This window comes from Prenolepis imparis, unplaced genomic scaffold (assembly GCF_030444845.1).
Source record: "Prenolepis imparis isolate NDT839.2.m4 unplaced genomic scaffold, iyPreImpa1.0 SCAF_8, whole genome shotgun sequence".
In the NCBI taxonomy this organism is placed as follows: Eukaryota; Metazoa; Arthropoda; class Insecta; order Hymenoptera; family Formicidae; genus Prenolepis; species Prenolepis imparis.
Window position 1 is genome coordinate 13057021 of NW_028141166.1, and position 13314 is coordinate 13070334.

A 13314-nucleotide genomic window follows, 5' to 3' on the forward strand; every position below is an offset into this window, starting at 1 on the left:
TCCGTGTGACCGGCAGGTACTTCGTAATCCAGCCGGACCAATTGCGATTACACTTTTTGAGGTCACGTCGGTAGTGGGGGCGTATATCGTCCGCAATTACCGGTTAATCGGTTCGAGGAATCGCGAGAAGCCGTAAAGTATATCTGATCAGACGAGCGAAAGCGTTTCGAGGTGACTCTGGCGAGGAAAAAACGCGGTTCTTCTACTTCACGAAATCTTTACGACACTTTAACGGTTCCAGCAGTTTTTCCATGAACGCGAAACGCACACGAGAGACGTATATATTGTGCGAATATGTTTATCGTTTTTTAAATCTATTTTCTCTCGTTTAATATGAACATATTGTTTTTATTCTGTTAATAATTTATAAATTGCAAGTATTGGAGATGAAATATATTTATGAATTCAATTACACATCAGCCTCTATAAAAATTTTATGGTTGAAAAACGGGATCTGAAATTTAGATGCCTAAAATTATATATAATTCTCTGTACATCCTTTATTCATTGACATGATTAAATATCATACTGTCTCAGATAAATTTGACAATGAGTCATAAAACTACAAATCGATATTTTCGAATTATTTCTGTAGCAACTGTGCAAATAATTTAATACAAGCATGAATACACTTTTATCCGTTACAAAAGAAGATTCTTTTTATGTTAAATAGTTCAAATGTAATTTATTATTATACATTCTTTTTTATAATCGAAATATCTTTCTATTTTTTAATTCCTGAAAAAGTCTCTACCTTTATCTAAATTTTTCCCTTTTTTGGATACATTTGGTCGATGATTGCCAATCGACGCGGTCGGTCGAATATCCGAGCAAGACGGACGTCAATTAAACAAATAGGGAATTATTTGTAACACGTGTACACGGGGAGATGTGACGTTCGCGCGGCAGCGACGGCGACGTTGTATATTCGCCGTGAGCAACACGCGCGAGAGTTCTCTCGAGAGTTCCCGTACGCGCCATCGTCAGTAGCGTGTTTGCGAACAGATATATTTTCATTTGGCAGTTATTGGCACGAGGGTCGACCCTCGTGTGTACATACGTAGGTACGTCACATCGCGCGGCAGAAACTCCGACTTTCCGGAGCAAACAAAACGACCTACAGTACGTCCGCTCGCCACATCTCGATCCTTCGTCTTTACTGCCCCCTTCATTTGATCTGGAGACCCCGGAGTCCATTAATGGAGCCTCGGATTTCACGTTTCTCGAGTACCGAGGGGTGCGCCGATCATTCGGTAATACGTGCCGGTTTTTCTTAGGATTTTCGTGAAACGCGACATTACAAAATACGGGTTCTATCGGAAAATTCTAACAAGTACAAGAATTTCAACGAATTTCCTAGTAAGATTGCAAATAAGATTGATACTAATCATAATAAAAAATTAATTACGATTTGATAAAATAGATAATAGGATAATGATAATTATATATACAACAAATTGAAATATTTTCCGTGGATCAATTGATAGTATTAATGAACAATTAAAAAATGATACGCATATGCAAAATAAATATTTTTATTTATGAATTTATTCTTTCACACAACCATGATCTAGGGTTTAAAGGTCAAAGAAATTTGGAAGACGCAAATGCACGGAAGAATAAAAACTTAATTTCAAAATATATCAACATGAAAATTGCATAATAGAAATATACGTAAACATGTCGATCTTACGAGATTTCATTGTAACAGTACATTTTTTGATAATTGCCTTGAAACAATTAATTAACGATTGTTTTTTTCTTTCACTCACGTTATCACTGATAATCATTTTGAGCTATCATAGTTATCAGCTCTATCGCATATCCGTTTTCGTTTACATATGATAACTTAATCTTTCATATTATTTTAAAGTCGATTATAATTAATATCTAATTCTTTGGATTAACAATGATTGAAAATTTAATAATACTTTTGTAGATAAAATATAAAGTAAAATCGTTTCAAAGTGCTGTTAAAACATATTGAATTCCTAAATTACTTTTTGATAAAATAGCAAGCTTGTTTAAAATATTTCAAAATCAATTTGTTCTATATAAAGAATTAAGACTCTATCTAAAAGATATTTATCATGGACAAACGCGCAGAAAGACACGCACATTTATCATCGATCTACGCATAAAATTGTAGTATGTTACCAGTTTTTTTTCCTGTGTCTAATTAAATTGAACCTTTGCACCTGTTTCTGAAAATATGTTTGCATAATTGTAGTATGTTACCAGCTTTTTTTCCTGTGTCTAATTAAATTGAACCTTTGCACCTGTTTCTGAAAATATGTTTGCATAATTAAATGACATGGATCCCTAACGTTTGCGATATTTTACACATAAAACAAATTAGACTTGTATATAGCATATAAAATAAAAAGATCATAAGATCATCTCTATTTCTCATTATTCGAGTGCACGAAAATATTTTCAGAAGCACACGTGATATCGTGACATCGGATTAAACACGTAGCTTGTGACCGACACGTTTCGAGCGTGAAATTCGCAGGTGGTACCAGGTGAACACGCGTGATACCGAGCGTGGTAGCTATCGAGAACGTGGGAACACGAATTTATTTATTTAAGCACACTTCTGAACACATTTGACACGCGATTAGAAAATTTCGCGCGCACAGGCGACGTAAACAGGCGCGTGAACCCGGAACACAGAACAAAACAGGACGTACCGGCGAACAGCATCGATAGATTGGTGAACGCCGTGGTACGTGGTAGCTCCGCCGCGGTGGTACCGCTGCTCTTGAGGTCCAGCATCGCGCGGTGTCCGCGAACACGATGCTCCCCCCCTTCCCTCGCTCTAGCTGTTACTTCCGGTGCGTTACGGTGTTTTCACGCGGTCCAGCTGCCGCTCTTATCGCGGCACCGTCGTCGACTTCCGGATTAGCTGCTGCGGCACGAGGCGCGACGACGACGTGGCAAGAAACGTGGTCATATCTCAGAAACGAACGTCTCAGTCTCGAACGGCGACGAGGGATGCAACGCCGCGTATTATTACCCTCGTCTCGCCGATGGTCGTCGTCTTCACGAGCGTATTATACGTGGACTGCGCGCCGTTAAGGGCGCCGATCATCTTGCCGACCCGTTCCGAGCGATACTGCCGGCTCGCGGGAGACGAACGACGACGTTGTCGGGGAAGGGGATAGATAGGACGCCGATCGAGGGCCAGCGGGGGCGAGGTTTCCGCCCCCGAAGGGCGCCGAGGTCGCGCGGGGGTTGGTTCGGCGTCGAGGCGCGAAGGCCGGGCTTGCGGGGGAGATCGACACCCTCGCGAACGAAAGGGCGGAAGCGCGCCTGCGTGCCGCGAGCATGGCGGGAGACCACCGCCGGTGGTGGTGCCCCGAATCGCAGCATCCGGCGGCGGCGGCGGCGGCGGCGACGACGACGACGATCGGGGGTGGACGGCCGAGCGGGAGCACGCGGCCGACGTGCACCGGACCTCCTGCACTTACCGACCGGCGCTTGTCGACGGCGTAGTTTGCCCCGGTAACGACGTGCCACCGGTTCCCTTCCGGGAACAAACCCTCTGCGGTAACGCGCGCTCTCTCGCGAGAACCCCGCTCTCGTACGCCGGCGTGTCGCCACGTTGGCAGAAGCTGTCCCGGTGACGATACCTCAAGAGTCGGAATCTGTTCAATCTGTCGCTTTTAGCCAACTATCTCTTCACCGAAATGGAATTAACCCATAAAGATTGAATAATTTTTTTCCTCTCCCTCTATCTCTCTTGAAATTATTTACAATATTATATTATTATATTCGAGATAAGATTTATATCAATTAGCGTAATGTTTTCACTGCTAGAATTAGCTTCTTGAATTTTGTTTAACTCGTTTTCAAAAGAGCAATGATGTGCAGGATTTTTCACATGTTTCACTCGATATAAAAAATCTCTCTTTACGAAAAAGATTATTTTTAAATTTCGGTACTAATCGAAATCTAACGCAGGAAATATTTCTGACATATATGTTATATTTTACATTTATTTTTCTCATATTCCTATAAAAATAAGATGTATCTTATTCACATTTCTATGTGAACTTAATAAAAACTGAACATTAGTTGCTTGTCAGTATAAAAACTACAGCAAGATGTAAAAAAAACTTCAAGCAAGACTATTTTACTACTATCAATATTAGTTTTCCACGTAACCATACGGAAACTAACTTTTCTCGTATCTTCTAGGTTTTAGAACACATCCGAATTTATAAAACTTTCCGTTCGAATAATTTCGAATAATTTTTAAATGTCTGTATTTTCCAAAAACATGGAAAAACGAAAAATAATGTAAAATCGTTGTCTCGATGATTTAAATCGTTATTTTCACGAGTTTCGTTTTCCCTTCCCTCTCCATGGAACTTTATACAATTGCATTTTAGCGTGCAATGCCCTCAAATAATCAATAGACACAGCTTCTGCTTGTCAATGAAGACTATTCAACTCGGTATGATTTCATCGTCAAATTATAATAATTACGCGAACGTACGCCCCGGCCATGTGGAGTTACTAAATTACACGACGATCTTGTTATTTCAACGCGAGATTTACATTTCGTTATAATTATCTCAAGCACCGGTAACATTTACATAAAATCTGCTTTATTCCGTGAAAAAATATGAGGCTGTCTTAATTAACTATTTATCATTATTATTATTCTGATGACGAAGAAGCTTCACGGCGTCGCATACAAATGCATGCGAACCATCCTGTTTTCTGTTATACGCGTCCGGTTTTAATGTGCAATTTAATTTGCAATTTTATGTTTGGAGAATATTTTCAAATCAATGTTTCTCCATTCAATGCATTCGCTATTACTTATAGTCGATTATATTATAAATTACAATAAAAGATATTCTATCACATAATAAAAATAACACAACTTTATCTATCTTCAATTTAAGTAGAAATAAACGAGTTTGATGAGACATGAAATAAAAAGTAATACTATCCATATAATATCCATATTTTAATAACTACTATATATTATTTATACAGAAAAATGGAAAAACTATAATATAGTAGACTCTATATGTACCATATATTTCCAATTATTTTGAGAGATAGACTCAACATGCAATCAGAAAAATTGTAACATATTGCGTCTCTACAAAATCCGGTCTACGGGAAAAGTGTCGAACGTGATCGATGAAGAGAAAGACACGGCGACGACGATCGTTAAAGACTGAAAATGGCTAGCATGCGTGTACGGACACATCGATGGGAGTCATTTACTGTTTATAACTGTGATTCACGCTACGGTGTGCGATATCCCCGTCGTGCGGAGGAGGCCCAGGAGGTACAACTACCATGCATACGTTCGTTCCGCAGCTCGTCACGCACACGCACACGCACACGCATACGGGGTCCACCGGGTGCCCCGTCTCTCTTTCGTGGACGTCCGCCGCGTACGTCGTTTCGAGAGCGGACACCCCTCCCCCCGATAAGAGGGCACGCGCACGACACGCGACCGCGTGCGCCCGGCGGCGCATTTAACGCGCGATCACTCTCGAGTACCCGCGAGCGAGTGGCATGCCAGGGGTTAAAGCGCGCCGAGGGGTTCGTCGCCGTTTTTCTGCCTCGGCCACCCCCGACGAGCCACCCCCTATTCACGTCGTGTCCGACGCTGCTTTATCGCGTACCTTCCTCGTGAGCGAAACACTACATCACCGAACGGAGAGCTGCGAATTGCTTATGATGAGAGTATTAAAATAGTCAGGAACTTGATTCTTAAACGTTGAAAATTTATTTAAAAAATGATATACAAAAAATATAAGCTTTAAATGAATTAAAAAGTACGTCTGCAGAAATCTAACTCATTAATTCTATCTGGCTTATTATTTTATGTAGATATATGTGTATGTAATATCTCTGTGGAAATATATATTGATAGAGACATAACAAAATTATTTTCTTTCTAATTTTTTCTATTATGAGTATATATAACAAAATATATTGACAAAAGAACGTTATCTCTTATTGAAGTGTTCGCTGTATTGATTTTAAAAGATTTGTCGAATAAAGTTAAATAAAATATTACATAGTTTTATATAGAACATAAAATAATATTTATTAATCAAAGTATATTTATTAATCAAAGAGTCTTCATTAATTTCAATAAAATTTTTTCTATATAGAAGAACATTTAAAAATTTTTTTTAAGTCTCTTAATTTTCTTTAAAACAAAATTTTAGAGAAAAACTTTAAATTGTTGCAGTGATTTAAAAACCGCGAATTTTTCTTGGTGAAAAAACAATCAAAAATTTCAATATATTAAAAACTTAATGATGTAAAATTCTATAAACACTATCGCTACAGTAATATTTGAAAACTGTAGAAATCGTAATAGAATATTGGAGAACAGGGAATAATCATAGTATTACGTGACAAAAGAGACAAATATCTACAAAGTAAAGAAGAACCTAATAAAATCCTTGTTCCTTCGAAAACGGACGAAATACCCTGGCAAGCTTAGTACGGCGATTAGCTCAATTAGAAGAGCGATAGAGAGGAGCCCGTTCGAGCTTTCAGACGAGTGCTATCGTCGATCGGTCTTGAGGAGGCACTTGGGTGCCGGCCGCGTGCCTCGCTTCACAACCCCCTTCAGCCTCCGCATTATCTCGAGATATAGCGGGATACCGGAGAGCGCACTCGCGGCACTCGGACGCGAACGCGGGTGGTGTTGGTGCGTATAGCGTGTATCATTGTACGCGGCATGAAACATGACGGTCCGTCGAGCTATTGTACGCGAGACGCATAGCTGCGAGGTAGGGTATGGAACGACACGAGGGAGAGCCAGTTATACACCCCGCCGTAGCAGGGATATATACTTCTTCTCTCTCTTTCCGCCCCTTCGTTTTTAGCGCTGCGCACTCTCGTAGTACAGCGCAGCAGCATTGCCTCTCATCCTCTCCCTTCTTCTCTTTTCTCTCCTTCGCCCTTTTCTCGGTCCATAACACGATAAGAACCGTGTCACTTTGTTACGTTTGGGGGTCGCTTAAGTGCGCGATGATACATATCTCCTCTCCTGCCGCTCACTCTCTCTTTTTCTCTCTCGACAGATAATTCCTCGCATTCAATTTGTACAATATGCTCGAACCGCCCGGTGGGACGCAGATAGTAGGATGGCAGTCGTCTAGTCGATACACATGTGTGTTATGCTCGGGATCGGTGTCGTTTTGGTCTACCGATAACTCGACACAGTGTTGATAACTCTATAGTTAGGACGAAATCGTCTCGTAGACGACGTTTCGCGGGAAACGATATCCGATCTCTGATGTGAGGTTGCAAGTATATACATATATGCAAGTGTACACACACATGCACATACATACTTACATATATATACATATATAAAGATGAGACAAAGTTAGAAAAATGTACGCAAAAGTGGTTGGGAAAATAGCGCGCCGTCCGTTTTATACACGCGTTTTAAAAAGACACATAGTATTTCACATCCGTCACATACCTATACATGTTACAGTAGAACAATGTTCATGTAACTTCATAACATACATCAAGGTTGTTTATAGCTTTACGCAGTTAAGTTTTCTTCTAAATGCACTAACGAATGCGTAATGCGTTGCATCCGTTTTTATCATTTTGCACTTCCATTTTCACGCTTAATTTTTTTATCTTCACACGTAACAATGATATATAATACAATAAATTTCTTTTCTCGCGCGAAAAGTGTAGTATCTCTCTTAATAATATAAATGGATTTTAATAATATGCAGAAAACACACATTAGAAAAAAATCAAATATTTTTGTAACAATAGGGTTCTATAAAATCAATTTAAAGTTTAATCTTTTTTCTTAGCGAAAATAAATGTTTCTTAAGCAGCGAAGCATCTCTCTTATCTCTCAACAAGTTTGCTTAAAAATTACACGATACTCGCGCTGAGGGGGAGATTGGCATTATAAATGATAAACTAAATAATCGCAATGTATGTTGCGAGCGGATTCTGGCTGATATCTCAGCATGAATCTCGACAAGTGGCCTGAGTGATTCTTTACAGAGATTCTTTGCGTAGCATTTTAAAGTCCAATGCATTGGCAAACGCTTTCCTGTAACATGTTTACTGGTCTGCACGCGGCAGTGGTACAAAGCCATACAACCATACATTGACACGAAATCTGGTTCCAATAGATAACCGTGTTCCTTATTTGTCGTATTCAAACGAAAGGGCCGAGATACAGCTGATTTAATAAAACAATAATCAAAAAAGAAATATAAGTATTGCGAATTCTTTAATTATCTTATTTTCACGAAGATCATGTTTTTAATATATTGGAAAATAAAAAAAAAAAGATTTTTTATATACTCGCACATATATTCCTGAATATATTTGATATATTAAATTTTTAGTTATAAAGAACTATTAGAGGTATTAAAAAGTTTTTAACATTTTTAACAATTCAAAAATGTTTTATATATACTTACCTAAAATAATAGATCTGTCCAATCATTAAATCATTGATTTATCTTGTGTTTGCACATTTAAATTTATTTTCTGATGATTTTATGACTACGGATTCTCGTAATAACGGTACAAGGGATGCGTGGGTTGCGTAGAAGCGAAGGCCATCAATTACGTTATTACGTTACGCAAGAACGCAATCGCGGGCTCAAACAAAGGCCCAAGTGCTTATGCATCCCCAGAGTCCGAGCCGTTAGCGCACGCTTCATATCTTCGGCCTAATTATTTGCAAATTTGCATATCTCTAGTAGACGTGGCGCGGTTCCGAACTAACCGAACTGCTGTACTTTTGTTCGTGTCTACCGGATGTCCGTTTCTGTCCGCTCCGTTGCGATCCTTGTTGTGAATTCAACGACTCGGTCGTAGAATCTTTTATTATAGAGATTTCCATTCGATTCAATTAAAGTAAAAAAAGGAGGACAATAGTTCTTTCTGTTTATTTAAAATGCTCGATAATTTTCTATCGGATGTTGTTATATAATGATGCATTGTATTCTTTAATTTATATAACAGAAAATTTCACCCCTTCATAACTCTAACGACAAAAAGAAGCACTTCTTATATACGTGAAGGAAGTCCTAAATTTTATTTTTCTCTCGATTATAACTTGAGGTGCCTTGAAATTTTTGAAGGGAAGATGTAAAGAAATGATTTATCTCTCCTAACTTTTATATTTTTGTGAAGCTATTAAATAATATATTTATTTGAAAAAGCAAAGACGTATATATGAGAATAATTATTTCCAAAAAGTATATACAAAATATTTAATTTTAAAATTATGTAAAATAAAAAAATATTAAGTTTATTAATTAAAGAGAATTACGTCTCAAAATTGCAGTGCACTCGAGATTAACGATGCATGTTATCCAGTCTCGGCGAATAGTGTTGCTTTAACCGTAGCTTCGCGTTGCGCTATGCCATACGTCGCGTTTAAAAGCGGGAGGAAGCGGAATGCGCGACAGGACGGGGCGAAAGCGCCGCCGGATTCGGCTTAAAAAATAATTATCGCCTTCCGACGCATCTCAGCATTGGAGAGGCAGGAAGAAAGAAAAAGAAACAGATTAGATTCTGCAAAGTTTACAGGGCTGTGTTTAAAAGTCTTCAAGAGTACTCTCGCTTTCAAAGATTCATCTCTCGCAAATCTAACATCTTGATATATTATATGTATATGAGCTACAAAATATTATATTTTTATTAATAATAATAATTTTATATTGCATTTTTATTTCTTTTTACGTTTGATATAATTTTCCATATAAAAGTACTTTGAAAAAAATGTATAACGTTGCTCTAGAGATTGTCTTTAAATAATACTTCAACGTTTAATCAAGCAATGCAACAAATCTCAGAATTTATTTCGCAGCACAATAATACAAAGTTAATGGATATAGCATAAGTTTTTTTCTGATTAATATAACTTTTGTAATTTTGATTAATAATTTTATATTATACAGCTAATTTTTTAATTGTGACGTAAGATTCATCATATTCATATTTGTATAATGAGACAACTTGAGTTGCAATTGTCTAGTTGGTATAATGTTACGTCTCGCAGACATTCAATTAAAACAATGCTTAACTTTTGACTTCGCCAAGTAACTTTTTGTGGCTCCTATACATTTTCCCAGTCCCTAGGCTTAGTGCCTGTAAGTATCTGACAGATAAACCGGCCCTGGAAGTTCTGACGTGTTGCGTCGGTGAGAATGCCAGAAGCGAACGTAGAGCGGAAGAGACACGAGGAGGATGCAAGCTCGAAGAGGAGACAGAAGCGGGAATGGACCGCAAGAGAGGACGGAGGAAAACGAGAGAGCCGGTGTGCGACGGTGTGCGAGGGAAAAGACGAGCGAAGCGGAGAACCGAGAGAGCGGAGGCATCCGCGCGCTCATTTCCGTTTCGGGGCCGTCAAGGGGGACGAAAAGGGGGAGGGGGGGCCGCTAACTCGCGAGATATTAATTCCGTGTTAGCGCTAGGAGGGTTGCAGAGGCGAAAACTACGTGCCGAGGGGGAATACTATCCCCCTTTCTCCGTCTCTTTCCCCTCGACCAACGTCTATCCATCCCTCCGTCGTTTCCCTTCCTCTCTCCCCCTTTGCTCTTCCCCCGTGCCCCATCGTCCCGCGTCCTCCAACGCAACCACCCTCGGCGCGCGAGGTTGGGGAGGCGTTACAAATCAGAGATTAGCCATAGTTAACTCGACTTGCGCAGTCAAACAGTTAATCAATAAACGATTATTTACATCGTGCGCCCACGGCGTGCTTGCGCGCACCCAACGCGAACATATTTTCCCGCCGCGGGATGACGAATGCGACGCTGATAACGCTACCGACCGCTGGACCACCTCGGGGTCATCCGGGATTAAAATTAAAAAATGCTTATCTCTCTATTCAGAGATCGCGTCCACCGGCTGGTTAATTCGCCCTTTGATTGTGAGAGTAATCTCGGATTACTCTCGACTCTCGACACAAATCAATCGACCTGACGCACGATTGCGATTGATACCGCTAAACAGTAAACAGTCTACTGAACTCACCGTAAATGAGTTTACTGTTTTTGTTTAATTTGTTAGTGCAATTAATGGCGATAAATCAAGTTATATCAAACGGCAATTGAAATGAGACGATAATCTCTTAATGATAAAATTAATATTTATCGTATCTTTTTAAAAAAAATCGCGAATGTTGCGAAAAGATTGCTCGAAATGATAATTATGAATTATATGGATAATTATTCTTGTTAATTTTATCATTGAAAAAGCATTATTTCCCCAAAGCATACGATCTCAATTATAGTACTCCATTTTATTATTTATTATCATATAATTTTATATTATTTAATTTCTAACAAAGAAAAAAAAAGCGTTATTTTAATGCTTCGGAGAAGCATTTGATCGTGGATCTTTGAGACTTTGACTCGAGTAACATTGCTAGAGTACGACTACCATTGTGATCGCACGCATTGTTAGCCAAACTTTTCGAGACCACGATGAAGTAGAGAACTGAATTTGTCGTCTCGGATGATGGGTACGGTTCGTAAAGAAAGTATGTATCACGATAGCGGTGGAAATCGGTAGTTTTCCGAATAGGCAGGAATACGAGTGGATAGATCAAGGAGGGAGATCTCGGACAATGTGTCTCAGGAAAGCGTCGATTAGGATCGGAGGATGTCGCATGTAGGTAGCGTCGACAACCTCGTGCGTGATATACCTCTCGAAACCGAACCGCGGAGAGGATCATGGTGGCTGACGATCACGATGCTGCTGGTAACAAACGGCGCGATGAGTGGGCACCCGTTCACCCATCCACCCACCCCATCGGGAGGGTGACGGCGGGTGCTGCGGCGGCGAGAGGGTGCGGCGATGCCGGGGGAGGAAGAGGTCGAGAAAGAGGGGTGCGCGGAGGTAGCTGGATGACTGGCGGCGGAAGCGTCGTCATGGCGACGCATCGATCAGCCGCCGCCACGCGAATCGAGTCGAGCCGAGGCCACATCGCGCCGCACCGCACCACATCACGCCACACGCCACACACCACACCGCGAATACGCGCGTGTGGTTCACGTATGCGAGACAGAGAGAAAGAGAGAGAGAGAGAGAGAACTCGGCTTGCCAACTTGCAACTTGGCATTGTTACTCGGCTATCTCGCTTTGATCCGCTTTGGAGCGCTGAATCCAACGAACAACGATGGTACAGGGAAGGAAAGGGTCTCTTCTGAGAGGTGACGCGAAATAAGCGAGAGGGGGATGAAGCAGGAAGGTCGAAGAAATTGGCGAACCGAGGTCATGGTTTTCTTTCGGAATATCGCGGTACCGGTTGCTATACGCGGACGTTTCTTTTCTCCGCGTTGACATCGCGCGTCACAGCTGCGACAATTATATCGCCTCGTTACGCGAGTGCACGTGCGCGCGCGCTCTCGGGATCCGAAATAATTTCCCCCTTACGCAACAATTACGCGAAGCGCCGTTTGGCGGCTTTATCCAGCTTTACTTTCACAAGTAAAATAAAAACAATTACGCGAACGCGCGCATCTGGTAAAAGCGTAAATGAATTTTAGCTTAAAGCAAGGCGCGCCACGACAGTAAACGCGATGCGAGTAATATGCGGCAAAATATCTTTCTTTTTTGCGAAAGTTATTTTAAAGTTATTTACGCTTTCATCGGTCAATTGTCTTATTCTGTGGCGCCTATACCATAAAGAGTAACGCAACTTTTCTTGATGCAGAGAAGAGAATATAATATAAATTGTTAAATATTTTGCAGGGATAATGATCCGTAATTGATTAGAATTTTAGTACAATACATTTTTATTTGTATCAAGGGGGTATATGATCACAGACTTTCATATCTTAAACACACTGCGAATATTAATGTCACTTCAAAGTACTATCGCATTATTTCAATTTTTTCATATTTTATAAAATATAATTTATAATAATTAATTAACGCAATGTTTCGAATATTAAGAAGATTTTCATTCTCTCTTTTTATTCTATACAATCTTTAAATAATTTAAATCATGATATTATCATCCTATAAACATTGAAAGAATCGTAAAAGGACGCAATATGCCGTTATAACGCCTCTCTAACTCGATGGCGGAATTCGATCCGCAGAGAACCCCACAGGAACGCGCCGCAGTTCGACTGCCACAGTTCAGCAGCTTCCGGTGGCCAGGAACGGCGGGTGTTACGTCGAACCGGGTGTCGGTGGTCGATCGATCCCGTGCACGGGAGAAACGTAGAGAATCGTGCTTGTCCTCGTCGGTTCGTCGTGGTTGCCGTCGTCCTTCCAACCCGGCTTCTCTGATCTTCCAGTTCTCAGCTCGCG

The 13314-nt window shown here is 40.4% G+C and overlaps 1 protein-coding gene and 1 long non-coding RNA gene across 7 annotated transcripts in view; one reads left to right on the plus strand and one right to left on the minus strand.

Moving 5' to 3' along the window:
* Positions 1-13314, plus strand: part of LOC145939563 (uncharacterized) — a 45987-nt gene that overhangs the window by 25424 nt on the left and 7249 nt on the right. The window lies entirely within an intron of this gene.
* Ets65a (DNA-binding protein D-ETS-3) overlaps positions 1-13314 on the minus strand; it is a 52111-nt gene that overhangs the window by 19580 nt on the left and 19217 nt on the right. The gene's annotated exons all lie outside the window — the stretch shown is intronic.